The sequence below is a fragment of the Rhincodon typus genome, chromosome 6 (genome assembly GCF_021869965.1).
Source record: "Rhincodon typus isolate 14 chromosome 6, sRhiTyp1.1, whole genome shotgun sequence".
Taxonomy (NCBI): Eukaryota; Metazoa; Chordata; class Chondrichthyes; order Orectolobiformes; family Rhincodontidae; genus Rhincodon; species Rhincodon typus.
Window position 1 is genome coordinate 37,082,819 of NC_063337.1, and position 27,954 is coordinate 37,110,772.

Below are 27,954 nucleotides of genomic sequence, written 5' to 3' on the forward strand. Positions count from 1 at the left end.
ACAAACAGCAGTGGCCCCAAAACAGATCCTTGAGGTACACCACTAGTTACTTATAAAAGTTCTTGCTGCTGTCTTTGTATTTCTTGCCAATTCACTTTCGTGATCAATTCTTTCCTTCTGTACTAGCATTTTAACATCTGCTTCTGGTTCCCAAAAAAATTCCAATCCTTTGGCCTACCATTAGTTTTTGCTGCTTTGTATGCTTTGGTTTTTAATTGGATTCTCTCCTTCCCTGCCTTTATGACCCATGGATTTTTCATCCTTCTCATCAAGTCCTCTCCTCTGATCAAGATAAATTTTTGCTAAACATTCTGAAATATCTGATTAACAATCTGCTACTGCTCAGTCCCTGACCTCCCCCTTTAGCTATTTTCCCAATCAACTTGAGACAATTCTTTCTTTGTATGTCTGTGATTGCCCTTATTTAAGTTGAGAACACTGCTTTGAGACTCAATAATGCCAAAGGTTCTTCTATGTTCACGTGAGTGTACAGAAAGAGCCTTATTTTAACATGTTATGCAAATGAGAGCCATCATCAAAGTGTCAGCCTTAACTATTTTACTAAAACCTTTGAGTGTAACATGAATCTAGAAAATTGTGAATGAAGGGTGACAGTAATGTCATCTGAAACATTCCTGATACGCCTAAGAAACATTTAGATTCCTTTACAGTTCTACTCTCACAGGAGTTTGAGGAATCTGAGTTAGTTATTAAACTAAAGAAACAAATGGATGCAAACCCATGAAGCTGTACAGACCATCAGGGAATACATTTAGCTCATTACATACCTGACCAGTATGGACACATTTTCTTCTGACTGACATCACTCTATGTATCATGTCAGTGATACTGACATGTATCACTGTCACCATCAGAATAACACAGATAAATACTCAACTTTTGTTTATTGATATCTGTCTTCGTTTTTAGTGATCTCAACGTCTATTTCCTGAGCCAACACGATGGAAATGAGATATGCTTGCAGGTCGCTGCCAATGCCATTAGATGTTGTACCAGAATATTGTAAGAAATGAATTCTTCATCATATTTTTTCTTCCAATGAGGAAACATCCATTTTCCATCTCTCTCTTTCTGTGGGTGAAAGGATCATGATCAGGAACTTGGGTCAGAATCCTGTCACTTGACACTACATAATCATCTGGGTTCAGAGCTAAATCAACAGAGATTGTATTCAATCACAGACTCTAAACACCCCTCATCCAGTCATCGGAATTGTTTGCCATTGCTCAGTTAAAAGCACTTCCTCCTTGGAGTCACAATTATCTTGGATTCAATTCCCACTCCAGGGCTTCAGTGCATAATAAAAAGAAAAAGGCTTGACACTCCATGTAACACCACTGGAACGTGGCAGTGGTGGAAAAGTCAAATTTTGGATGAGATGTGAAACTGAGTGCCTATCTGACTGATCAGTTGGATATGAAAGATTTCATGGCAAATGTTTTGCAGAAGTGCAGGTGAGTTAACACTCAGTGCACATCTATCCCTCAATCAACATTCCAAAGACAGATTAACTTTACATTATCACATTGTTAGCCTCCTTTATATTTCCTGCAGAATATAGATGTGAGTCCGTGATGCCAACACAACCAAAACTGAAGCACATCAACCAAATCTGTAATAATGACAAGGCAAGTAGCTAAGCACATTGACCACCAGACTGGATTCACACACTGAATTCCGAGACGGTGGGTTGTGATGAAGGTTCATATAAAGTATGATTATCATTTGGAATATTTGGTTCTAAAGTTGGAAGAACCATGAATAATCTTAAATTTGATTTGACTTTCTACATTGCCTGTGTTAAGAAAAGGAGACGTGGTTTAGTTTCAGCTTGGATTTTGTCTGAAGACTGTTGATGCCTGATTTTTAATGAGGATTTATAATCTTGGAGTGGATCTTCAGATGAACTCTTCAGTTAGTTAGAGGGAAAGATGGTCAAAAAAAATGTGGTTGCCTTGTGACAGGAATTCAGTATCACAAAAAGACAGAATCATCCAGAAGGTCAGTGAGAGCGTGCAGGTACAGTCAGAGGGAATAGGATCTGTTAGTTTAGCAATGTCCAGAAATTCATGGCAATCTTTAGAAGTATTAAGAAGGACTCAAGAAGCCTTGAGTGGCTCAGAAGAAAATCGCAAAAGCAAAAAAAGTAGTGGGAGCTGGAGGTGCATGGGAAAACCCATCTGTTTGCTCTGAAAGTGCTGAGAAGTCAGGAAGAAAAAAGCTTCAGAAATCAATTACAACCATGCCAACTGCACAAGGATCTTTAAAATGGAGTCAAAGTGATCCTTCATTGAGATTTGAGTTTCGTTAAAGTTGTTGTTGAGGGTAAAAGGGTTAAATCATTATTTCTGATATTTGCAATAAGATCATTTCCAGTAGTTCTTAAGTAGTGTAAAAATCTCTTTTCTTTTCCTTTTGCATGTAATAAACTATGATGCTCTTTTGCTAAAAGTACATAGGCAGCCTCTGTGAACATGTTCACTGACTGATCACCATGGCGAACAAACAGCGAAAATAAAACTTTTAGTTTATCTGGCCAGGTTTCACTTTTTGTGGTCTGACTTGTACAGTATTGCCATCAGCTGGGTTCGTGGCCTGGTTGTATTCACCACTGCTTGACTACTCCACTATTACCATGGATAAAAATATTAGAAAAACTAACAAATCATTTTCACAGGGTTCTCCAATTCAACTGCTGTAACATGAGTTGAAAATCTGCAGGAATGCTGAATAAATAATGGAAAGGTCTATTCTAGCCATTATACAGCTTTTTTTTAGGCATTACTGTTTTCCACTAAAATTACGGTAATCAGCAGAGATCCCATGGAGAATCTGAGTGCAAGTGCTTTAAAACTTCATTTTCATTTCTCTGCTTCCTACACCAGGCAATGAGAACTAAAACTGGAATACTTACATCAGCAGTGTGAACACAAATAGAAAATTTGCCTTTATGTTTGAGCCCAAATCAAGATTATATAATATTCATATCATCTGAGTATGATGAATGCAATTTAAAATATTTCCGCTTTGCATCAGGAATTTGGTTTGCTCAGTTTCATAACAGACATTTGAACAAACAATCTTTAGAATTCTTCTAAGTTTATTCAGTACAGTCAAAATCTCTTACAATGAGATGTGGCATATATATCTTTGTATGTTCTTCACACACAAATTTAGAAGATGGCAATAGCTAGTGATCTATTTTAATGGTGGGTTCTCTTTCCCACATCCCAGCCATTTACTTAAGGCACATTACACAAGTCACTGTATATACTTACAACAAACATAAGTTTAAATATTGTTTAGATTTTTCACTTTTGTAGAGAAAACTTTCCTTAATTAAAAGAGACTTCGTTTTAGGGCCACCCACGCTGTAATGTAAAGAGAATTGCATTGTAATTCAAAGGGTATTAAAATTGACAGTTGGTAAAATGACAAAGATCGATTTACAATTTCTAAATGGCACAAATGTTATTTTGGGGGGCCTGGAGGGTGGAAGTCACATAGTTTAATAGAGTTTTATATTATCATTGTTATTTTCTTAATTTTATGTTTGCAATTATGCAACCTTTTACAGTTTCACTTTATTAATCCATGAAATTGGGGTTTATCTTTAAGATGGGTTATGAATAACTAGATCATGCATGCAAGCCCTACCAGGCAATCTTAGACCAGAACATAAAGAACCAGAATTAGGTCATTCGGCCCGTCGAGTCTGCACTGCTGTTTGATTTATGGCTGATATGTTTCTCAAACTAATCTCTTGCCTTCTGACTATATCCTTTGATCCCCTTACTAGTTAAGAATCTATCTATCAATGACTTGGCCTCCACAGTCTTCTGCAGCAATGTATTCCACAGAGTCATCATCCTCTGGCTGAAGAAATTCTTCCCCATCTCAGTTCTAAAGGGTCACCCTTTCATTCTGAGGCTGTGCCCTCAGCTATTAGTCTCTCCTACTGGTGGAAATATCTTCTCCACAGCCAGTCTATTCAGGCCACTCAGTATTCTTAAATTAAATCAAATCACCCCTCATCTTTCCTTCTAAACCCCTAGTAAAGGCTCAGAATCCTCAACCGCTCTTCATACAACAAGCCCTTCACTCCTGAAATCTTTCAATGCCTGATGTTAGATTCCTGACTCTTTCCATACTGTCTGTCCTATTAATTGTTCTGGAGACTTCAACTTTTGTTGAGCTCTCTCCCCCTTTAACTTCTTCCATAATTTTCCATGCAACTGACCCCACCCCCATACTATTTACTTTAAAGCCCTGACTCCAGCCCTACTTATGCGATTTGCCAGAACTCTGGACCCAACAGGATGTAGGTGGAACCCGTCTTTTAGGAACAGCTCCCTCCTTCCCCACTTAGGGTGCCAATGTCCTATGAATTTGAACCTGTTTCTTCAACACCAATCTTTGAGCGACGTGTTTACCTCGTTAATCTTGTTGACACTGTGCCAATTTGCTCATGTCTCAGGTAATAATCCAGAGATTATCATCTGTTTGGTTCTGCTTTTTAATTTAGCACTGAAGTGCTCACGTTCTTTCCACTTTCTACCTATATCGTTGGTACCTACATGGTCCCACTCCAAGTTCCTCTGTAGTCCAGATGAGATATCCTGAATCTGGGCACCAGGCAGGCAACACAGCCTTTTAGAGTCTTAATCCTGGTCACACACAGAACAGTGTATATCCCACTGACTGTACTATCCCCCATTGCAACTATATTTCCCTTTTCTCCACCCTTTTGAATGGCTTCCTGTAACATGGTGCTATGGTCTGTTTACTCATCCTCCCTAAACACTCCACTCTCATCCATACAGAGCGCAAGAATCTCAAAGCTGTTAGACAAGCTCAGGGCTGAGTCTCCTTCAGCGCTACCTCTTGGTTCTGCTGTTTTCCTTGCTCGTAGTCACACCCTCCTGTCCTTGACCACTGACAGATAGTTAATCTAAGGGGTGTGACTGCCTCCTGAAACAGTGTCTGGGTAACTCTCTTCCTCCCTGATGTGTTGCAGTGTTTGAAGCTCTGACTTCAGCTCATCAACTCCAACTTGGAGTTCCTCAAACAGTCAGCACTTGCTATAGATGTGGTCACTATGATCCCAATGGTGTCTGTCAGCTCCCACATCATGCAGGTACAACACGTCACCTGGCCCATCATCCCTATTTCAATGACTTAGTTCTTAATTTGATTTTTTTTTTAAGTTTTATACTGGTCTTTTAGTTTGAAGTCTGTAAATGTCTCCCCTATTTACCTTCAATCTGAAAATAACCTATAATAGATAGCAACTAAATTGACTATCACCAATAAATTAACTTATGGTTTACCTGTGATGTCAAACTTGTGTTTGGCCGTGATACAGTGCTTCAATTTTCCTGTTTTAAAAAAAAACCTTATAAGCTATGAGCCAAAAAAAGCAAGAAAAAAACACCTTATTCCCCTCTGTATCAACTTCCCACATTGCCACTAAAGTCCCCAAACTTTATACTTACTCAGGCTGTGTCTCACTCTAGATGGGATGTCTCCTTCCTGACAGCGCGAAGGTTAATCATAAAGCCTTGACAGATTCCTCACTGAATAACTGCAGATCATTGACACCCTCCCAAATACAGAGATACGATATGGCAATGTATTTCAATAGTTGCTCTACAATATGGTTGCTATGTTACTATATTTATAGAGACTGATTGATTTCTTTTAAAAAGTTGAACATTCAGTTAAAAGGTGACAGAACCATGTTTCATGAGTCAAGACATTTAGTGTAACAAAAAATTAAATGCACATGTGATGAAACACAATCTTTATCTGCAATCTATACCTTTAGAATCAGAATGGAAGTACACTCTTCTTATTTTAGCACAACCAAAAGAAAACACACTTCACATGTGTATTTTACACTACCTTTTTAAATCTTAAATCTTCCAGAATCTCCCAGACTTTAAATCTCTCAGTATCAGTCCAAAATGTTTGTTAGTTCCAAAAGCTATGCTTCTGTAACTTTCCTTTTTTTAGTCAGGTAATATTGGACCTTAACGCACCCCACCCCAAAATAAGGTACTCTAGCAAAATCATCCAATTTCATTTTAATGCATCACAATTTGGTCATTTCAGTTGGAGAATACATTTCCACCCACAAATCCAGGGCACCGAAATAGGGAGCCTTTTTGTCTCAAGCTTTTGTTCTGTGTCTTTTGTTCTTTGCTGCTGGCAAACTCATTATCCCACATTTTGAAACAGTGACTTGTTGAATGCTTGAGTCCCCTCCTGTTGGTGGCCAAAGAACTTTTGACTTTTTTTTTTCTCTTGTATGCATTTATTATGGATCAGACCAAACCCCCTCAAAATATATCAAGGAGATAGGCTAGATCCCAGCTTTAATCTAAGATAAAGGCATGTGTTCCAGATGTGATTCTATTGGTTAAACTACTAGGCTTTAAGCAAAATACATTTTATTCTTATGCTACAGTTAAAATACAAACAAAAATCAAGAATTGGCATAACTGTAACATTGTTGAAGTACTAAACAAAATAATATATTATGTAACTACAATTCATCAACTATTCCAATGTAGCAGCATCCCATAAACACACCCTTAGCAAAGGCAAATTCAGCAAAAGTAATTTGCTCACATGCTATCTCCAGTCTAGGAGAAAGGGAAAACCAGGAGAATGAGTCTAATAGCAGAGACAAAACTCAAGTTTTTTGCAGCAGCAGAGAGGTAGCTGTACCTAAGAGCTTCAACTCCAAAAAACCCCAGCTTCAACAACTGAAAGCAAAATTAAAAGCTTGGGTCTGTGTGAGCCTAACTCTCTACCCACTATTGCTCCTTTTATCTGCTTTTTAAAAAAAACAAAGCTGTTTACTCTGCTTTCCATGGAGCAGACATCTCGGCACCAGACTTACAGCACCCGTCTTCAAGAGAAACAAGACCGACAAATCCCTCTTAAAGGCATATCTTGTCACAGATTATAGACCTGCAGCTCCCTCCCTGGCTCTGTCCCCGATTTTCCTGACCATGCCTCCTCACTCAGCCACATCCCCAGTTCCGGACCTGGCTCTCTCTGATCCCCGTTCCCTTGCTGGCTCACTTCCTGGCTCCCTCTGTGATTAGTTGGAGTCCAATCATATCTTTCTCAAGCCAAGATTTTACTTGTATTTCACATACCACAAACTCCAAGAACATTGATTTCTCGTTTCCCATATGTATTTAGACCCTGCTTCTAACTCAATTCTCCCCAAAGTAACTTACAACTATTGCATTTTCCCCAATTCCACTGGGCCACAGGCTCCCTTGCAGATGACAATATCCAAATCCTTAACTCTCTACTTGCCGAAGGCCCCAGCTACAGTTCCAACTCTGATTCTAACTCCCAAGTGTCATCCTCAAACATGTCCTTGATTCTAATACACTCTCTGGCCTCCGTTCCTACTCCATTTCCTCAAATTCTTCCTCATGCTCAACACCAGTTCTGACCTTAACTCTGACTCTTGTTCTGAGGAAGGGTCACTGGAACCGAAACGTTAACTCTGATTTTTTTCTTCACGGGTGCTGCCAGACCTGCTGAGCTTTTCCAATAACTTCAGCTTTTGTTCCTGATTTACAGCATCCACAGCTCTTTTGGTTTTTATTTAGAATGTGACTCCTTGGGCTCCCTTTTTTCCCAGATCCGACTCCCAGTGGCTTTGCTCTCTCCCTGTTCCATTCTGCCATTAAATCCTGGTCCTTAGCACCCTCCAAACTTGCTGCAGCTTAGCAACATGCTCTCTATGTTGCTAAAACCCAACAAGTCCTGTGGCATCTCATCATCAGACGGACACTAGTTCTGACATCTGTCTTGACCTCCTGTGAAACTGACAGTCTCAGGCTTGTTTCAGTACATCTCAGATCCTATATTGTCTGGGGTTTTGAAAAATAAGAAGTAATCTAATTGAAACTTGCAAAACCCTTAATGGGATTGACAGACGTGATCAGGTGAGATCTTCCCTATTTTGGAGAGTCCAGGACCAGGTACACAATTTAAAATAAGCAGGACATCATCTGCGACTAAGACAAGGAGAAGTTCTTTTACTCAGAGGGTTTTAAATCTTTGAAATTCTCGTCCTAGAGATCTGTGGAAGTTTAGTTTTTAAGTATATTTAGCTTAGAGGTTGATAAATATTTGATTATTGATGGCGTAAAGGCTTATTGAGATAATTTTCAAAACATTGAGCTATGATCATATTAAATGTTGGAGCAGATTCAATGGGCTGAATGGCCTACTCCTGTACCTATATCTTGACCATATCAACTATTTAAACTAAAGTTTGTGGGGTGTTTGACTCCAGCTTTTCTGATAACTCAGATTTATCTCATGTTAATCCCGAATATTAGAGTCTAAGTTATATAAATAGTGTATATGGTTTAGAATCATCATCTTACCTGTTCATTTGGTCGTTCTTACAGTCATAGAATCACGGAGCTTCACGGTATGGAAAGAGATGCTTTGGCCCATCATGCCTGCACCAGCCATCAAGCACTTATCTATTCTAGTCCTATTTCCCAGCACTTCAAATGCTAATCAAAATGTGACTTAAAATGCTGTGATGGTTCCTGCCTCTACCATCCTCTCAGGCAGTGAATTGCAGATACCTACCAATGAAAATGTTCATTAAATTCCGTCTGTACCTCCTGTCCTTCTCTTGTTTTACATTTGTTTCATTCAAGTCCATAGAAAAAAATAGCATGTTTTGGGCATTTCAACTCAAGCCTAGAATTCTGCCATTCATTTTCTTCTCTTTAATTTCTCCACACATTCAATTCTACAAAAGATTCTGGTCTATCAAGTCAGTACATAAAAAGATCAATCTTGCTTAATATTCTCATAATTGGAATCATAACAAATTGGGGACTCTAGTGAGTTCCGGGAAAAAAGGCCCATATGTTTTGAAGGGATTGGGAATCCATAAGGATAAATGAGACCTTTGAACCTATAGTTGAAAACAAGTAGGTGGATGTGTAGAGGAATTAAGTAATCAAGCTTTCACACCAAATTTTATTACACTCACTGAAAAGTAAACAATCTTTCAGCTGCTATGTCTTTTCTGAAAGGAAGATTTATCTCTGAGCGATTTGTGAAAATTAACTAAAGATTGCTTAACTGCATTGATGGGCGATTGAAGTTTGAATGAGAAGCAGCAGCTATAACTGAGGTAATAGCGCAGAATTTGAAACTGGAAAGGGACAGAGTTAGTCCAAATGTTAGAATTCATTTGCAGATGCAACAGCTTGAGCAAGAAAAATAAATGAAACCGTGTAGAATAGAAAAGGAAAAAGAAATTAAGCAGCATGAACTAGAAACAAATACAGAAATTAAAGTCTCAAATTTGAAAAAGAAATGAAAATCCTTGAACTTGAACTCCTGAATGTAAGATAATAAGGGAGGAAAAAGAAATTGAACCTGCAAGGAAAGATTAAACCCAGAAAACATGAATAAAAGTAGAGGACTAAGGATATTGGAAATCTGAAGCAATCAACAAAGTGCTGGAGAAACGCAGCAGGTCTGGCAGTATTTGTGGGCAGAGAACACAGTTAACGTTTCAAAGCCAATATAACTTTTTTCTTTGGCACCAGAGAGGGATGATAGAATGAAGAAGTCATGTTGGACTTGAAATGTTAACTACTTCTCTCTCCATGATTACTGTCAGACCTGCTGAGTTTTCCAGCACCTTTTGTTTTTATTTCAGAAAATCATAAACTCGCTAAAGAGGAACATAGGTGAAAGAGATTCTAATAGCTTGAATAAGGAGGGAAGTCCCATTCGGAAGTTTAATTTATTCAAAATTCTTTGTCTCATGCCTAAATTTAAAGGACAGAGTTGAGAGGTATTTTCTATCTTTTGAGAAAGTAGTTGCAAAATTGAAGAGACACAATGACTTTTGTGTTACAAAGTGTTCTGTAAAGCTATTGACTTTTACTTGACTCTTTTAGAAATTCCTCTAATTATTATGTACTAAAAAGATATTCGTTAATGCTAACAACCTTGTTCCAGTGTCTTTTCAACTAAAGTTTACAACAATAAAGAAGGGATCCAGTAAGACATTTGTTCAATTTGCACGGAAAAAAGGAATGTGATAGAATCAATAGTTTCATTCACTGAGGTTAGAACAAACTTGTGATAATATGAGAAAACGCATGATAATAGAGAAATTCAGGAACAGCATGCCAATAACAAGTCAAAGAGGTGGCAGCTCTGGCAGATTCAACTGATATTTCTCAATGGCAGCTAACTGTTATTAAGATCTTATGTGGAAACTTACAGGGAAGCTGAAAGACTAGAGCAGAGTCTAGCTTTAGGGAGAAGTTGGAAGCTTTTATTTTCAATGAAAATGACAGCAGAGAGAACAAATGTGAGGTAAAGAAACCAGTATGCTTCTATTTACCATAAGATGTGGGATGTAAAAGCAAATTATTGTTAGTAGAATTGGTGGCCATAATGGGAACAATAGAAGGCTTCAGCAAAGGCTGCACCACAAGGGAAATGGGTATTGAATCAATGGCAATGGTACAGGTTAAAGATGGCCACTCAGAACTTACTATAATGAGGAAGGAAGTTCAAGATATTTAAGGGGTTCTTTCTTATACAGTGACAAAGAGAATCAGGTTACTGGTTATTTCGGAGGTTTTGTCCCTAAGGTAAAAATAGTTTCTTACTACTCCAACAAAAAAATGCAAAGAAAGTAAAATTTTGAGACATTGGGACAGTTCAGTTATTGATCGTGGTTCATAATATGATTTGAATTCCAAATGGTTTAGTGGAAGAAAATGTATTAAGCCATCGACCAAAGATCTAAGAGCTGAAGTGGGCCGTTCAACCCATTGAAACTGCTCCACCACTCAATGTAATAATGGCAGATCTGATAATCCTCAGTTCCACTTTCCTGCCTTTCCCCATAATGCTTGATTCTCTTACTGATTAAAAATCTGCCTATCTTAGCCTTGAATATACTTAGTGATGCAGCCACAACAGCTTTGTATGGTAAAGAATTCCACAGATTCATTATGATTTGAAAGAAAAACTTCCTCCTCACCTTTGTCTGAAATGGGTGGTGCCTTATTCTGACATTATGCCCTCTCCACCTAGACTCTCCCACATGGGAAAACAACTTCTGAGTATCTACCCTGTCAAGTCCTCTAAGCATCTTGTATGTTTCAATAAGGTAATCTTTCATTCTTCTAAATTCCCATCAGTTCAGGCCCAACCGATTCAATTTCTCCTCATAAGACAGTCCCTCCATACATGTTATAAGCCTGGTGTACCTTCTCTGGACTGCATCTAATGCAAATATATCTTTCCTTAGAAAGGGGCCCAAAGCTACAATTTATTATGCCTGTTTTTGTTCCAGATTTTCAGCAGCTGGAGTTCTTTGATTTATTTTAGGAGAAATATGTGATTGAACTTGTTGTTGAGAGATTAGATTCATCACATATCCAGTGAAGATTGGATGAAGACTCCATCAGCATTGTGTAGGCCTTGGAAAGAACAAAGAAAGAACAGGAGAAGCTTCTTAAAATTCACATTCCTCCCACACTTTGAGGTGAAAATCAGAAAGAAAGTAGAAGTTAAAATAAAACTGAAAGCTTGCCGGTATTATGGTATCTTTTACATCCATCCACCAGGCAGAAAGTCATCCTGCCCAAAAGGGCAGCATGTACTGTATTGGAGACGGAGCCTCAACTTTTCTGCTCAGGTACTCAAGTGGGACTTGAACCCAGAGACACAAGTGCTACCAATTGAGCAGTAGTTGACATTACATGCCAGTATTATAGAATCTGTAGGTGATAGGTGAGTTAGGATCTTTGATTTAAGGCTAATCAATCAATGTCATAGTCCCAAGCAATGAATGGAGTTGGGAGTCAAAATCAAAGTTTAGATTTGACACAATTAAACATATTGACAGAGCAGAGTCAAGCTGGAAAAGCAAGGAGACACTCAAACAGGAAAAGAAGCTAAAGAAAAAAAATTGTTCTTTTTCAATTATTTTTTGGGTCCAATGGTCTCTTTTGAGATTTGCCAGTGTTAAGGAAAGTATTTTTGTGTAAATTACTGTGGAAATAGCAATCATATATGTTTTAGTTATAATTATTTTAACAATGATTCCAACAAATATGCAACCCAACTTGTTACATTTCAGGTAATTTTTATATTGCTTTACACATTGTCTTCTGGAAGAACATGTCGCATTTTATATTTTAATGAGTTGCTTAAGGGGGATGGATTGGAGTACGTTCCAATTTCTGTTGCATTTTACTATACTGCACCTCTGCCCTCCACTCTATTATCGAAGTGTAAATAACGTTAGTTCAATTGTCCCTAAATACTCCGAGTCCACGTAATGAATTTTTCTCGGTGTAAAGCACAATTGGCCACAGATCAGTCGTAATCTCACTGAACAGCACTGAATTGTTTCACTCTTGTTTCTATGTTCCTGTGTTCATAAGTGATACTGGTCTTTGATTTTAAACTAATGGTCAGGAAAACAGCTGGTCAATTTCCATAGATTTTACAGCAGACTTCTCAAAGTTCTCAAGTGGTTTTTTTTCCCCTATGATTACAATTGAAGAGAAATTGCTGTATAATTTGCAACAAATTCTTAACACTGGCAGCCAGAATCGACAACAACTTATATTTATATGGAACTTTTAACGTAATGAAACATTCCAAGTTGCTTCAACAGGGAGATTATTAAATAAAGTATCACACCGAGCCACATAAGGAGGTATTAGTTAAGATGACCAAGGGCTTTAGCAAAGAGGTAAATTTAAGTGTCTTAAAGGAGGAAAGTGAGGCAAGGAAGCAAAAAGAATCATAAATATGCACTTTACTAAACCTTGAAAGAGCTCTTTTCCAGATCTTGTGGATTGTGCCAATAGATGTATAATTACCATACTCATATGAACTAATCTCATTTAATAACAACCAGAGTATTGGTGCAACATCTGGTTCATAAACTGGTGCCCTGTTAATCTCAGCTGGTGATTGTTTGTCTGATATTCAATGCTTTCAGTCTTTAACTATGATGTAGTGCCAATGTTCCCTGTATATCATCAGTACATTTCAGAGGGAGGATAGGTGAAGGAATTTATGCAATGCATAAATGTTATTGTATGTTTAGTTTGAATTACTTCTTCAATTATAGATGGTATGCAGTGCCTCAGCCAAAATGAAATACGTTTTGCACAATGAAAGATGAAGTTATTTCATCTATAATAAAGGTCTTGTGTTTTATGGTTTGGACATTGTCAGGTATATGGTTTGCATCCTTAATTCTACTTATTATACTGAAACTAATTCAGCACAGAAGTGCTAAAGAAAATTTAAGCACAATTTACATAGCAACATGAATCATTGCACAGTCAAATGTAAACTGTTGTATGAACAGATTCAATTAAATACGCTAATGTGAATATATCTGTGTTATAATGAGGCAATTACTTCCTATCTTTTAAAGGACAATTTGACATGGGAATTAAAAATATCAGTCTCAGTACACATTTTGTGGCAAAGTGATGTGGCTTTGGTTTTGCTAATGACACAAACCGTATGCCACAACTCTGGTGTGGGCACCAGACCCAAATCAAATCTGAGCAAAAGATTGAGATTATTTCAAAGACATTACCTCATATTACAGCAGCTTTCTGTTGTCTGCAATATAACTGTGACTGGCGTAAAACTGAAGTTGCCAATCACGTTTTTTTAAAGAACAAACTGGTCTTTTACTCTTTCAAAATTTAATTGGTACTTACATTCCAGTGAATGTTGAGTTTCCTTGGTTATAAATAAGGTCATGAAGTGACCAATATAACTTGAGATTATTTGCTCCTTATCAGTCTAAGTAGACAAATCAATGCTTATTGCAGTATCCAATAGCAATTGAAAAAAATTAGTAAAATAGTAAAAAATGATTTTAAAAAAAATGTTAGAAATTATGGCAGCCAAATTTTCTTAATCATGGTGGAGACACTACATCACTCTCCCAGATGCAGGAAGTCCTCCTCCATGCTGCTGGAAGTGCAATGTTAACCAGACTCATTAATGAGTCATTTAACACCCATTGATCCTGAATACAGAGTTAGATGGAGGCTGCATGGCTTTCCTTTTTGCAGCCTCCAGAGTGATCCCTCATTGTCGTTGCCTTGTCAAAGAAACTACCATCAGCCACTGAAAACCAAACACCTTCCCTTTCCTTTAAGCTCTCTGTTCCCTGCTCCCTGCAGCCCTCTCCAGCAACCCCTACCCCATGACCCTCCACCCACCTTCAACCCACTGTTCCATGATCATCCTGGACCTCTGGTGGCACCTTGCCACCAGCAGTCACCATTTCTATGGGTGTGAAGAAATGTCGATCTCTATTGATAGCTGTCTGCAGGCAGGTCTTGTACCACCAGCGGCTTAATTGGTGGGGAGGGACTGGCAGTGCCAGTTTAATTGTTGAAGGGCACTTGGTTCCATCAAGCCTGCAGGGTTCCACACCAGTTCTCCATCAAGAACCAAGACATTGATTGGTCTGACAAAATCCTGGCTACTACCTGCCCAAAAAGTTATTTTGTAAACCACTTACTCGTGAGATCTTACAATTTTGATTCTTTACTAATTATAGGGAATCTTTGATATTTTCTCCCAGAAAGAATTGGAATTGTATTGTATCTGAGTGGTGCGTTATGAATGAAAGTAAAAGCATGTCTTTATACAGCAGTATGGAGCAGCTGCTGAGAGAAAGCAAGAGGCTATGGTTTTATTTCATTGCACAACCACCTCACTGATATTTCTTGCCTAGCCCCTCATTTCCTCACCGATCTGGCTTTGGTATTATACGGTCACACAAAAAAACACATGTCTAAAAAATGGAGTTGTCTTAAAAACCTAAGTTTTTTTTGACTTTGCTGTGGATTTTTTTTGTTCCAACTGAAACCAACTTAGTTAAAATGTACAATTCAGCATGATGCCAGATTCATTATCTGTTCACTGCAGACATTTGAGTCTATTCCTACGTTCAAAGTGATTGTTGACCGCATCCCACCCAGATTGTCTCAAACTACTCACTACCCAAGGAACTGACCCAAAATCTAGCAAATTACAAACTCCAGCACAGCCTTAGCTCCCATGCTGTCAGTTTTCAGAGATTACCTGTAGTATCAGTCCAACTGTCAGGAAGGGAAGTGTAACTCTGATGCAGCTATTAAAACCTGAAGAACCGCATCACTCCTTTGCACAAGGTGGCTGAAGCAGTGACAACCTTGAGTTTATCAGCAGCTGGAAGGACACCCTCAGATTTGTGGGGATAACCTTATTGTTGGATCACAATGGCAGAAGAACAAGATTAACAGAAAGGGCAGAGCCACAAAGGGGTGGTACAGGCTTTCTGGTGGGATTTACAGGTGAACTCAATGCTATTTCCACCACTCTACAAGCTAAGAAGACATTAAACCAAGGTCCTATCTGTCCTCTCAGTTGGACAGAACATGATCCCAGGGCACATTTGGAAGATTAAGGTTGATTGCCTGCTATTCCAGATAATATTTTTCCTTCACTCACATCATTACAAGGTAGATTATCCAATGATCATTTCATTAATGATGGGGATCTCTTCTGTGTTTTCTCCATTACAAAATTTCAAAAGTCTAGCATTTGTTGAAATTATTTTTGAAACTTTGTTGAACAATGAAAGAAAATGTGTATATTGTGTCTTTCTGTTCACATGGATAGTTCAAGTATTCTGGGCACCCTTGTGAATATACATCCTCTATCATTTATTCACTTCATAATCTTTTAGTGCTTGCAAGTCAAAGATCTGCATTTCTGCAAAGGGCAACCTCTTCCAACTCACATTGTTTGCCAACAAAGCTATTGTGAGTCCTGGATATTTAGAGCACAGTACACCTTGACAGATTATGTACTGTATCAATTTATATGCTGGAACATGTTAGGTTGCTAACAGACACTTGACATTACCTTATCTGCTCCAAGGAAGTAAACATTGCCTACCATCAGTAGAAAAGGAAAATAACTGTGGAGAAGTAGTAGCTTTTTTCAAATCCCTGAGGACACATACCAAAAAAGGGCTGCAATCTCTGAGCAGGTGTAACCTGTTGGACAGGTCATGGTTCAAGGAGAGGTGGCAACACAAGACTAATGAAATGGAATAATACTGACGATCACATTCCCTGTTCCTCCAAAGGGATTAACCTTTTCTTTACCCACTGTGTAAAGTCAGACACAGTGTAAAGTCTCCCACTACCTGAGTATCCACAATAGTTTTTTGATCGAGAAGCCTGAAATATCAGAAAACATACAATGAACGTACGCTATTCCATTATTTTAAGTATTTGTTTTCTTTTAAGCCCTTCTTTAAATAAATGTTGATAATGAGCATTCATTCACAAAATTATACAAACAAAAAAATGAATGGTGACAACGACTAATTCTAATGTCTGTACACCAAAAGTTATTATAATTTCATAAACAGATACTAATCCAAGATTGTTCACTTTTCAGATGCACGGAAGTTTTACCTAAATTCAGAAACTAGAGCCTGTGTTTCAGACATTGCAACATGGGTACACTTCAAAAATACTTATGGTTCTCAAGCACTTTGACGGGTTGCAGAAGGTGCGATACAGTCTTGCAAGTATATATGGAGGTCTTTTTTTTTCTTTCTTGCTGTTTGGAATTGCAAGATGAAGGAGAAATAATTCAGGTTTGCCAACATTCCTCACAGAAAACAGTGTAGTGGCAGTACTCCTTTCGGGTATTATATAATAAACCAAAGGGCCTAAAGTATCTCTGCTGAGAAAGGTGAGCATGCCAACACCCAACATGTTGAATATTGTCTTTTTAACTTCCATTAGCAATACGTTTATTTTCCTTCTCACTGAGATTGCTAGTTGTCATGGGTAAATCAGGTCATTTTAGTTATTCACCTCTTCACCAGCACATGCAAATGATACCCATAACATTAGGTGTTAAAACTCCTTTCCTTTAAATCTCCATCAGACACCATTGATTTAACTTACACACAGATAAATGAGGTGTAATCTTTCTGCGGCTGACCTCTTTAGAATAAGTGATCCAAGTAAATATGCCGGTTGCTTGAAAAACATTTACCTATTAATCAAGTCTTCCTGTGCATTTCAGAATTTCTTTCTTTAACTTTGGAAAATGACTCATCAGTGCTTTGAATTGCAAAACTGAGGCATTGCTTTGACTCTGGAATATATTTGACCTTCTTCTTTTTGAATGAATATATTAGGGGAGAAATTACTTATTGATGTAAACAAAACCAAAAGTGCTAGAGAAACACACAGATCTGACAACATCTGTGGAGAGTAAAACATGGTTAACGTTTTGAGTCCAGTGATCCTTCAACAGAACTGTAAGCGGCTGGTAAGTGGCATTATTTATTCTGATGTTGGGGTTTGGTGGAGAGTTGGTGAAGGAGTGAGTCAGATAGATGGAGATGGTGCCTGGAGAGAAAGGGAAAAAGGAGAAGTTGACAAAGGGATTGCTGATGGTAAACCAGGAGAGAAATAAATGCTGGATCGATGCTAATGGGAATGTGTTTAGTTGAAAATGAGTTGGCTGTGCTGGGAGCAACCTATACAGAACAAGACCTGGGCCTGAATCGCGATAGAAATGGAAGGATCACATGCAAGTTCTACCGCATTACCACATGAAAAGGAGATTACTCTTTCAGAGACTAATTCTCTGACATGGTCTGAGGAAACAAAAGTAAATAAACATTAAACAGTGACATTGACACCAGTGGATATCCTTGGCAAAGAACCTTTGCGAAATCAGAGATCTACAAATTTCCAGTCTAGGAACAAATATCTAAATATTTCCTCATCTTTCACCCCACCAAAGATACCTGTCATTTATATAGCCAGAGACTTGTGAGGGGATGGGATAGTGGTAAGCTTACTTTATTCATGTGAAAAAAATGTGTAGAGAAATTAATAACTAGAAAAAAAACTGGGGATGATGTTGCCTAAGAAAGTTGGTACTCAAAACAGCAAAGTGACACCGAGATAAGATCCATCCATTAGGATATGAAGGACTGTATCTTGCAGAACATAACCAGTGTCTTTATCAGTGTTGTTAGAGTCAGTCAATAAGTTGTAGAATCATAGAATCCCTACAGTGTGGAAACAGGCCCGTCGGCCCAAGAAGACCACACCGACACTTGGAGCATCCCGCCCAGACCGATTTCCCCCTATAACCCACCTAATCTACACATCCCCATACACTATGGGCAATTTAGCATGGCCAATCCACCTAGCCTGCACATCTTTGGACTGTGGGAGGAAACCCACACAGACACGGAGAGAATGTGCAAACTCCACACACAGTCGCCCAAGGCTGGAATCTAACCCGGGTCCCTGGTGCTGTGAGGCAACAATGCTAACCACTGAGCCACCATCCCCAGAATGTTTCAGTAATGTGAAGTTACTCTCAAATTTATCTTGGTGTCTCACAAGAGACAATCGCGTATCTAAGGTGTAATGTAACTAGCTATTCAGTACTAAGTAATAAAATGACTTACTGTTCAATAAAATTAAGACTTTGCATGGGTATCCTTACCTACCTGGAATCAGTACTCTAGATGAATACCAACAAACAGGATTGGTGCCAGTGAATCTCCCAGAACTTTCTCAGCTTCACAGCGAGGTGGACAATGGGAACCCAGTGGATGTGGTGTACCTAGACTTCCAAAAGGCCTTTGACAAGGTGCTGCACAAGAGGCTACTGCATAAGATAAGGATGCATGGCATTAAGGGTAAAGTATTAGCATGGATAGACAATTGGTTGACTAACAGGAAGCAAAGAGTGGGGATAAATGAGTGCTATTCTAGCTGGCAGTCAGTGAATAGTGGTGTGCCTCAGGGATCAGTGTTGGGACCGCAATTATTTACAATTTCTATAGATGACTTGGAGCTGGGGACCACGTGTAGGGTGTCAAAGTTTGCAGATGACACTAAGATGAGTGGCAAAGCAAAGTGTGCAGAGGACTGTGAAACTTTGCAGAGGAACATAGATACATTGAGTAAGTGGGCAAAGGTCTGGCAGATGGAGTACAATGTAAATAAATGTGAAGTCATACATTTTGGTAGGAGTAATAGTAAAAAGGATTATTACTTGAATGGTAAAAAGTTGCAGCATGCTGCTATGCAGAGGGACCTGGGTGTCCTTGTGCATGAATCACAGAAGGTAGGTCTGCAGGTACAACAAGTAATTAGGAAGGCAAATGGAATTTTGTCCTTCATTGCTAAAGGGATTGAAATAAAAAGCAGAGAGGTTATGTTGCAGCTGGTGAGGCCACACCTAGAGTACTGTGTGCAGTTTTGGTCTTCTTACTTGAGAAAGAATGTACTGGCACTGGAGGGGGTGCAAAGGAGGTTCACTAGGTTGATTCCGGAGTTGAGGGGGTTGGCTTATGAGGAGAGACTGAGTAGATTGGGATTATATTCATTTGAATTCAGAAGATTGAGGGGGGATCTTGTGGAAACATATAAAATTATGAAGGGAATAGATAAGATAGAAGTAGAGAGGATGTTTCCACTAGCAGGTGAAGCTAGGACAAGAGGGCATAGCCTCAAGATTAGAGGGAGCAGATTTAGGACTGAATTGAGAAGGAATTTCTTCACCCAGAGGATTGTTAATCTATGGAATTCCTTGCCCAGTGAAGTAGTTGACGCTACTTCAGTAAACGCTTTTTAAAAAAAAAAGGTAGATTTTTTTTGAACAATAAAGGAATTAAGGGATACAGTGAGAACGCGGGTAAGTGGATCTGAGTCCACGAAAGGATCAGCCATGATCTTATTGAATGGCGGAGCAGGCTCGAAGGGCCAGACGGCCTACTCCTGCTCCTAATTCTTGTGTGTTCTTGTGTTGTGTTCTTGTGTTCTTGTGTTGTGTGTGTGATAACAATTGTAATTGCAAACAGTGCAGTTTCCATTAGAAGAAAACTGTAAATAAGAAAAGAAGTTAAAACTCTTAGAAGGACAAGACTGGACAAAACATAAAATCAAGCTGTTGATTCACTATTAGCTATTTTAATCTATCATACAGATTTCAGAATAGGAACAGGAGTAGGCCATTCAGCCTCTAGACTCTGCTCCACCATTCAATGAGATCAAAGCTGATCTGTGGCCTAACTCCATACACCTGTCTTTTGCCCATATCCATTATTACCATTGCTTAATAAAAACTTATCTATTTCAGATTTAACATTAACAACTGATCTAGCATCTACTGTTGTTTGTGGATCAGATTTCCAAACATTTACCGCTCTTTTTGCACAGAAGTACTTTCTGACCTCTTTCCTGAATATTCTAGCCCTAGTTCTCAGACTATACCCCCCTTATTCTACTGCAGAATGCTCAGAAAAAGAAAACAGTCTTGTAAAACAAATAATAAAAATTCTTGTTTTTAAGATGACTGCTCCAAAATAAAATTCAAATGAACATTACCCTTTACATAATTTGTTGTGTTAATATTACTGTCATAATGAATAGATTGAATGAAGAATGATTTCACATTCTCCAGGTTCACCTCCGGCACGGACAATGAAGTATGACATTTTTTTCAATTCATGTGATGTTAGTTAAAGTAGGCCAGCTGTCAAGCTATTGTTGAAGGTTTGAAAAAAAAAGTGATAAAGTTAATAAGTAAAATAAAGATACTTGGATTGAAAGTAGCACTGATGAGGCAAAATGATATTAACGATGAGACAATCCAATTAAGTCTCTTTGGATACCATTGGGACCTGATGCTTGAACTCTTTGTTGTGAAGCAAAGAAGTTTAAAAACTGTGTTCACATCCGGAAAAAGTAATAGCTTTTTCAGTTGAATAGTTAGTACTTTCTTGTACTGCTGGAATCAGCAAGTCAGCAGGTTTTGGGAGAAAGATATTTCTTTGTTTTTCACCAGTTCTGTGGTTTTGACACTTTCATATCACCTAATTTTATTTCAAAAGAGCAGAATCTTGTTTCTGTATACATGTGTCTTTGTCCTCCCTTGGACAAATTATCCTCTCAAGGTAGTTCTCAGGGCTGTATGGTTGGATCTCCGCACTCAAGTTGGCTATACAGTCAGTTCTGCAACAGTGTATGTCTACATGCCAAGTTATCTTTCCAACTGTGAGGGCTGATTAGCCCAGGCCCTGGAGTTAGGCTCATCAATTGTTTATTAGCTGAGGTCATCATCTTTCCAAATGCCTCAGTTATCAACTTGAGCGGCTTCCACTTTGATGTCTGTGAAAGCAGGAAGGGCTGTTTGCACCTTAGCATCAAGGGCCAGGTGAATTCGAGATGCCTTATTTTGTGACTTGAGGCTGAGGTAGCACAGATCAATGTGCTTTCTTCATCTGCTGTGACTTTCATCTTGAAGAGACTTTTTTTAAACCTTACTTTCCAGTGTTTTTTTAAAATAGCAATGTCCTGTTATCATATCTTTCTTAAGAATCTACAAAATCTGAATGGCACTACTGTAACAACAAGTGTTGACTTTAACCAGGCTGGATGAATAAACATGATACAGATAATCCAACAACAAACATAGCCAAAAATAGTCCGGGAGAGTTGAACGTAAAAATAATTTGTTGTTAAACACTATCTGTCAATCATGATGCCTATGATCATCTCATTCTCCAGTACTTTGCCACACAGCAACAGGAGTCTCAGTAACCAACTCTCCCTAGCCTCAGTAACAACTGGTTGACCACAAAGATGAACTGAAATATGCAGTGTTAACCTACTCCACATCCTTTTAAAATCAGTGACAATAACTTCAAGCAGATTTCTCTGTTTTAGCAGAAACAAGGAAAAGGAGAAGCCATTTAAACACATTCCATCTACTGTTCACTTAATCTGGCATTGACACTGCAATGTGGCAGCACTGCATATTTAGTGCAAGTGGATTGTAAGATCCAACAACCATCATCGTTCACTTGCATTCTTTCCCCTCTGAGCCGATGCCCGTTATCCTGCCCATACCCACATAATTCTGTCCTTAGTTTAGGCCATTTATTTTCTCCATTTCCATGCCCACCCCTCCATGAGACTACATACTGCCTGAACCTTACCCTGAACTTGCCACCATTTCACTTCCCTCTCCACCTCTTACTGTCACAATTCCCTCTGTCGCCCAGTATCTTCCACTCTAACATGACCATACGGGGTAAAAGCAAGAAGGATGTTCCTGATGACAGGGGAGTTCAGAACCAGAGTCACAGTTTAAGGATACAGGATAAACCTGACTTTTAGGACTGAGATGAGGAGAAATTTCTTCACCTAGAGATGAATCCAACCAGCAGACAATTTTTCCTCTGATTCCCATTGATTCCAGTCATGCTGGGTCTCCTCGATGCCACACTCAGTCAAACATACCCTTGATGTCAAGGGCTATCACTCTCCCCTCACCTCTGGAATTCAGCTCTTTTGTCCGTGTTTGAACCAAGGCTGTAATGAGGTCAGGAGCTGAGCAGCCCTGGGGGAACCCAAACTGGGCTGGTTATTGCTGAATAGGTGCTGCTTGATAGCACTGTTGATGACACCTTTCAATACTTTACTGATGATCGAGAGGAGACTGATGGGGTGGTAATTGGCTGGCTTTTTATTTACAGGACATAGCCAGGCAATTTTACAGGTAGTTAGATAGATACCAGTATTGGAGATGTAATGTGAGAGCTTTGCTAAGGGAGTGGCAAGTTCTGGAGAACATCTTCATTGCTGGAATGTTGTTGGAGCCGATAGCTTTTACAGTACCAAGTGCCTCCAATCGTTTCTCGATATCGCATGGAGTGAATTGAATTGGCTGAAGACTGATGTCTGTAATGTTGGGGACCACTGGAGGAGCTGAGATGGATCATCCACTTGGCACTCAGGCTGAAGATTGCTGCACATGCTTCAGCCTCATCATTTGCACTGATGTGCTGGGCTCTTCCATCATTGACAATGGGGATATTTGTGGAGTCCCTTCCTCCAGTGAGTTGATTAATTGTCCACCACTAATCACAACTGAATGTGGAAGGACTGCAGAGGATCGATCTGATTTATTGGTTGTGGGCCCGCTTAGCTCTGTCTATCACTTGCTGCCCATGCTGTTTGGCATGCAAACATCACCAGGTTGACACCTTATTTTCAGGTATGCCTGGTACTGCTTCTGCACTTCAGCACTCTCCATCTAATCAGGGTTGATTGCCTGGCTTGATGGTAATGATTGAGTGGGGGATATGCCAGGCCGTGTGGTTGCAGGTTATGCTGAAGTACAATTCTACTGCTGTTGATGGCCCGCAATCTTCAGGTACTTGATCTGTTTGAAGTCAGTCCCATTTAGCACGGTGATAGTGCCACACAACGTGATAGAGGGCATTCTCAAACTGAAGGTGGAACCTCATTTCCACAACGACTGTGCAGTCATTACTCTTACCAATACTGTCATGGATAGATGCATCTGTTACAGGCAGATTAATAAGGATGAGATTAAGTACATTTTTCTGTCTTGTTCGTTCCCTCATCACCTGCCACACGCCCAGTCTAGCAGATATCTCCTTTAGGACCCAAACAGCTTGATTTGTAGTGCTGCTCCCAGAGTATCCACCCCAGCCTTTCCGCACTCAGTGGTTTCCCCTAAGTTTTATTCAACAGGGCAGAGTCCTGAGCCATCAGTGAAGGGAAGACAGTATGTGGTAATCAGCAGGAGGGTTCTTTGCCCATGTTTGATCTAACGTCATGAGACTTCCTGGTGTCCAATGTTGAGGACCTTCAGGGCCACTTTGTCCTGGCTGTATGTTACTGTGCCGCCAACTACTGTTCTACTGGTGGGACAGGACATATCTAGGGATGTGGATGGTGCAGTCTGAGACATTGTCTGTAAGGTGTGATGCCATGGGTATGACTCTTCAGACTGTTGCTTGACTAGTCTATGATGTAACGTACCTAATTTTGGCACTAGCCCCAGATGCTGATCAGAAAGATTTTGCAGGGTTGACAAGAATGTTTTTGCTGTTTTGTTTCTGGTGCCTAATTGCATTTCTTTGTTGAGACTTCATTGCGATTGAATGGCTTGCTGGGCCATTTCAGAGGCCTTTTAAGAGCCAACCACACTGCTGTGAGTCTGGAGTCATGTGTAGGCCAGACTAAGGGAGGATGGCAGATTTCTTTCCCTGAAGGACATTAGTGAACCTTTAAAATTCAAATCTCTTACTTTCCTCACCAATTGACAATCTTACCACTGTGGACCAGAGGGGTTTGTGAGGGATATTGGCATTGATCTGAAGAGCAATTTCAGCCCAGGCCAAGTAGTGTTGTTTGGATGGCCTCTTGGTAGCACCCCCAGAGAGGAAGCACCTCTCTCTGTCCCTGATTCCATCCAACAATACTTGTAATGAAGTATCACTGAAGTGAGGGGTGAGCTTCTGCTTCTAGGGAGACATATCTTTGGTGCTGGTAATTGCTTTTACAGAGAGCCAACACAGACAGGACAAGACAAATGGCCTCTATCTGAGCTGTAAACATTTGTTGATTTTTCAGCCACCCATAAGTAATTGAACCCTAATTGGTCTGGTGGAAAGCAGTAGGCAAGATCAATGTTATTCGAGGCTAGAGAGTCCATTCACCAGTCTAACAATGGCCAGGTAGAAGTTGTTTCTGAACCTGCTGCTGTGTGTCATAGAATCATAGAATCCCTACAGTGTGGAAACAGGCCCTTCGGCCCCACCGACCCTCAGAGCATCCCACCCAGACCCATCCCCCTATAACCCACCTAATCTACACATCAGGGCACTAGGGGCAGTTTAGTATGGCCAATCCACCTAGCCTGTATATCTTTGGACTATGCGGCGAAACTGGAACACCCGGAGGAAACCCACGCAGACATGGGGAGAATGTGCAAACTCCACACAGACAGTTGCCCGAGGGAGAATTGAACCCAGGCCCCTGGCACTCTGAGGCAGCAATGCTAAGCACCGTGCCACCGTGCCATCCCCATTCAGGCGTCTGTATTTTCTGCCTGACAGAAGAGGTTGTAGGTCATTACCGGGGTGCAATGGGTCTTTGATGATGTTAGCAGCCTTTCCGTGACAGTGAGCAGTGTGAATGGAATCCATGGATGGAAGGTTGGCTCCCATGATGGTCTAGGCTGTGCGTAACACATTCTGTAGTTTATTACAGTCCTGGGCAGAGCATTTGCCATACCAGGCCGTTATGCACCCGGACAGAATGCCTTCGATGGTGCATCTATAGAAATTGGTGGAAGTCCTTGTGGAAATGCCAAATTTCTTGATCCACCTTCTTGATGGTCACAACTACATGGGACATCCAGGACAGGTTGTCAGTTATCATGATGAGAATGGGTCAATATATGCACACGTATTCACCAAATCACATCAGTTGAATCAATGTGATTGCTGTCACCATGTCTATAAGGTGCTTAACTATTCAGGAAGTATTAAACATTTTTATTGTTTCTTTTTAAAACCCAGCAAACGGTGACTGTCTTCTGCACAAATACATTCCATATGTTTATGAAGATTGAGCTGAAAGATACAAAATCTTTCACACAACTGAGTTGATGTAGCCAGCTTCATGCCAAGTGGCTGAATTTTGCACAAGAGACTCCATTTTCATTGTTCTTAAGTTGTGAGCATCTATTACCTATCGTCAACCACATGGAACTGGAGTCACATGTGGTCAGACCAAGGAGGAATGGCAAGGAACCCTTTCTTCAAGGAGTTCAAGATCATAGTTTATGGGAGGACTAAATTTGACTGAACCTGCGGTTTCACATTTTGGCTGCACTTTATGGCTTTAAGAGATGTATTTTGGCATTTTTTTGGGAAGAGAGGTTGAAACAGAGGTGTGGAGTGGTCCATTCCAATGCAATACAGTAAACTACGTGCAAGGCCTTATTTTTTATTTAAGTTGGAACAATAGGAGCAGCATGAAGGAGTGGGGTCAAACACCCACAGAACTAGAATTTTAGTTTAACTTTCACTAATTGCTGGGACCTTGAAGCTGAATGTGGAAGGTATTATTCCCCTCTCTGTTACAGTTAAAAGTTTGGGTTCTCGTCCTGCTGCCAGAATCACATGAGACAATCTGTTTTACTTAATGTGCCTTTGCCAGGGATGTGTTTATGAGATGTTATTGGAACAGCTGCTATTTAGTGGTTAAATAATCTATTATTCTGTTACATTTTCCAATGGAACTAAGTTATTCCAATTCTTCTTTCTTTCCTTTGTTTGTATGTTAACTACAGGGTAAGAACAAAGTGTGTTTTGCTTCAAGCCTGGTAGTCTGACCAAGGGAATTGTATCTGGAACACAATTCCTTACACGTGCCCTTAAAAATAAGAAAAAGTTGGGGTCTAGGCCATCTTCTTAAAACATTTTGAGGGGGTTTGGTCTGGCCCATAACAACCCTATTTGACTAATGCTCAGATAGAGACTTGAGCAGATTTAAAAGGGAAGTAAAATCAGAGTTGAAATGTCAAAGCCAAGCAAATTTACTTTCTTCATCAAGTGATTTGATTATTAATGTAGATTAAGTCTTGCCAAAGAATTGTGTTAGTCAATTCAGAACACAATTCCTCCACTCTTAGCCAATAGTTTTGGAAAATTAACTCTGAGACTTTGTTCTGTAAAATTAATGACAATATAAAGGGTTTACAATGAGCTGTGCTGGACCACAACAGTAACGTGCTTCCTCGCTAATACCTCGTATCATCTTTACTAATACTGCAACGTCACCATTTTTAAAGTCAATAATATAAAGTTTTCCTTGTTTTTATTGAACCAGAGACAAGAAAAATAAATCCTCTTATCACTGCTATGAGCAAAGTAACTTATCTGTCAACAAATCACTTAGGTATGAAATCCTACATTTCCACTCTGTTTGAATGTTGAATGAAAATCGTTGTCTCTTTTTGCTGAAGACCTAAGCTGAAACTAAATGTTGAATAGTTCTTAAGCTATCTTGCCTACAGCACCTGATGGAAAAACATGGTTATTTCTAATGGAATTTATGGTGATACAACTACTAGATTCTCCTGCCAGAATGCAATTAAAGTTATAGATAGATTTGTATAGAGCATAACATTAGCCAGGACTGAAAGGAAAATAAGTCAATTTAGTGAAACTTCAGGTTAATCTTAGTTCGGGTCAGGTAAATATAGAGATCTTCCTCTGTTTAAAAAACAATAGTACTTTGTTAATTTAAAGGGAACAGATCTGAGGCCTAGTAAATCCCACTTTCATGTCACTTTTTTAAAATGATTTTCACTATCAAAGGCATTATGTGGTAAGTGTTGCTAAAGGTAACAGTTGAACTGCATATAAGACCCAATGAAGAAATTCTGTTGGTATCATTTAAGTTTTCTTTCACATAAGGCATTAACTATTTAAAGAAATACTGATATAACTTATTATATTTCTAATTATAGTGCCAGTGGGAAGGAAATACAATGTAGGTTTTTGAGAGGCTTCTGACTCAGTCTTAACTATCATGTGTTCCTTAAAACTTACTGCAGTGTTGCAAATATATTATCATCAGTTACAATTCCTATATTCACCTTCAAAACGCTTGCTTGCAGCTCTTGTTTGTCAGAAGCCTGGCACAAGTTGCAAAACATAGAAACTGCAGCTTTTTCATTTTTTTTCTGTCTCCTGTGCACTTACAATAAAGGTACAGTTGTATTTTCAGATTTCTGCACCTCCAGCATGTGTTATTTTGGTTTGGTAGTTCAATCTCACCAATCTGCTTCCTCTAGGCTTGAGTCTAGGGCCGACGTAATTATCAATGGTTGACAATAAAACACACATGGGTCTTGGCACAACAGGCACTTGTTTCATATAACAAGGTAGTATATTGCATGATAACAAGATACAGTCTATAT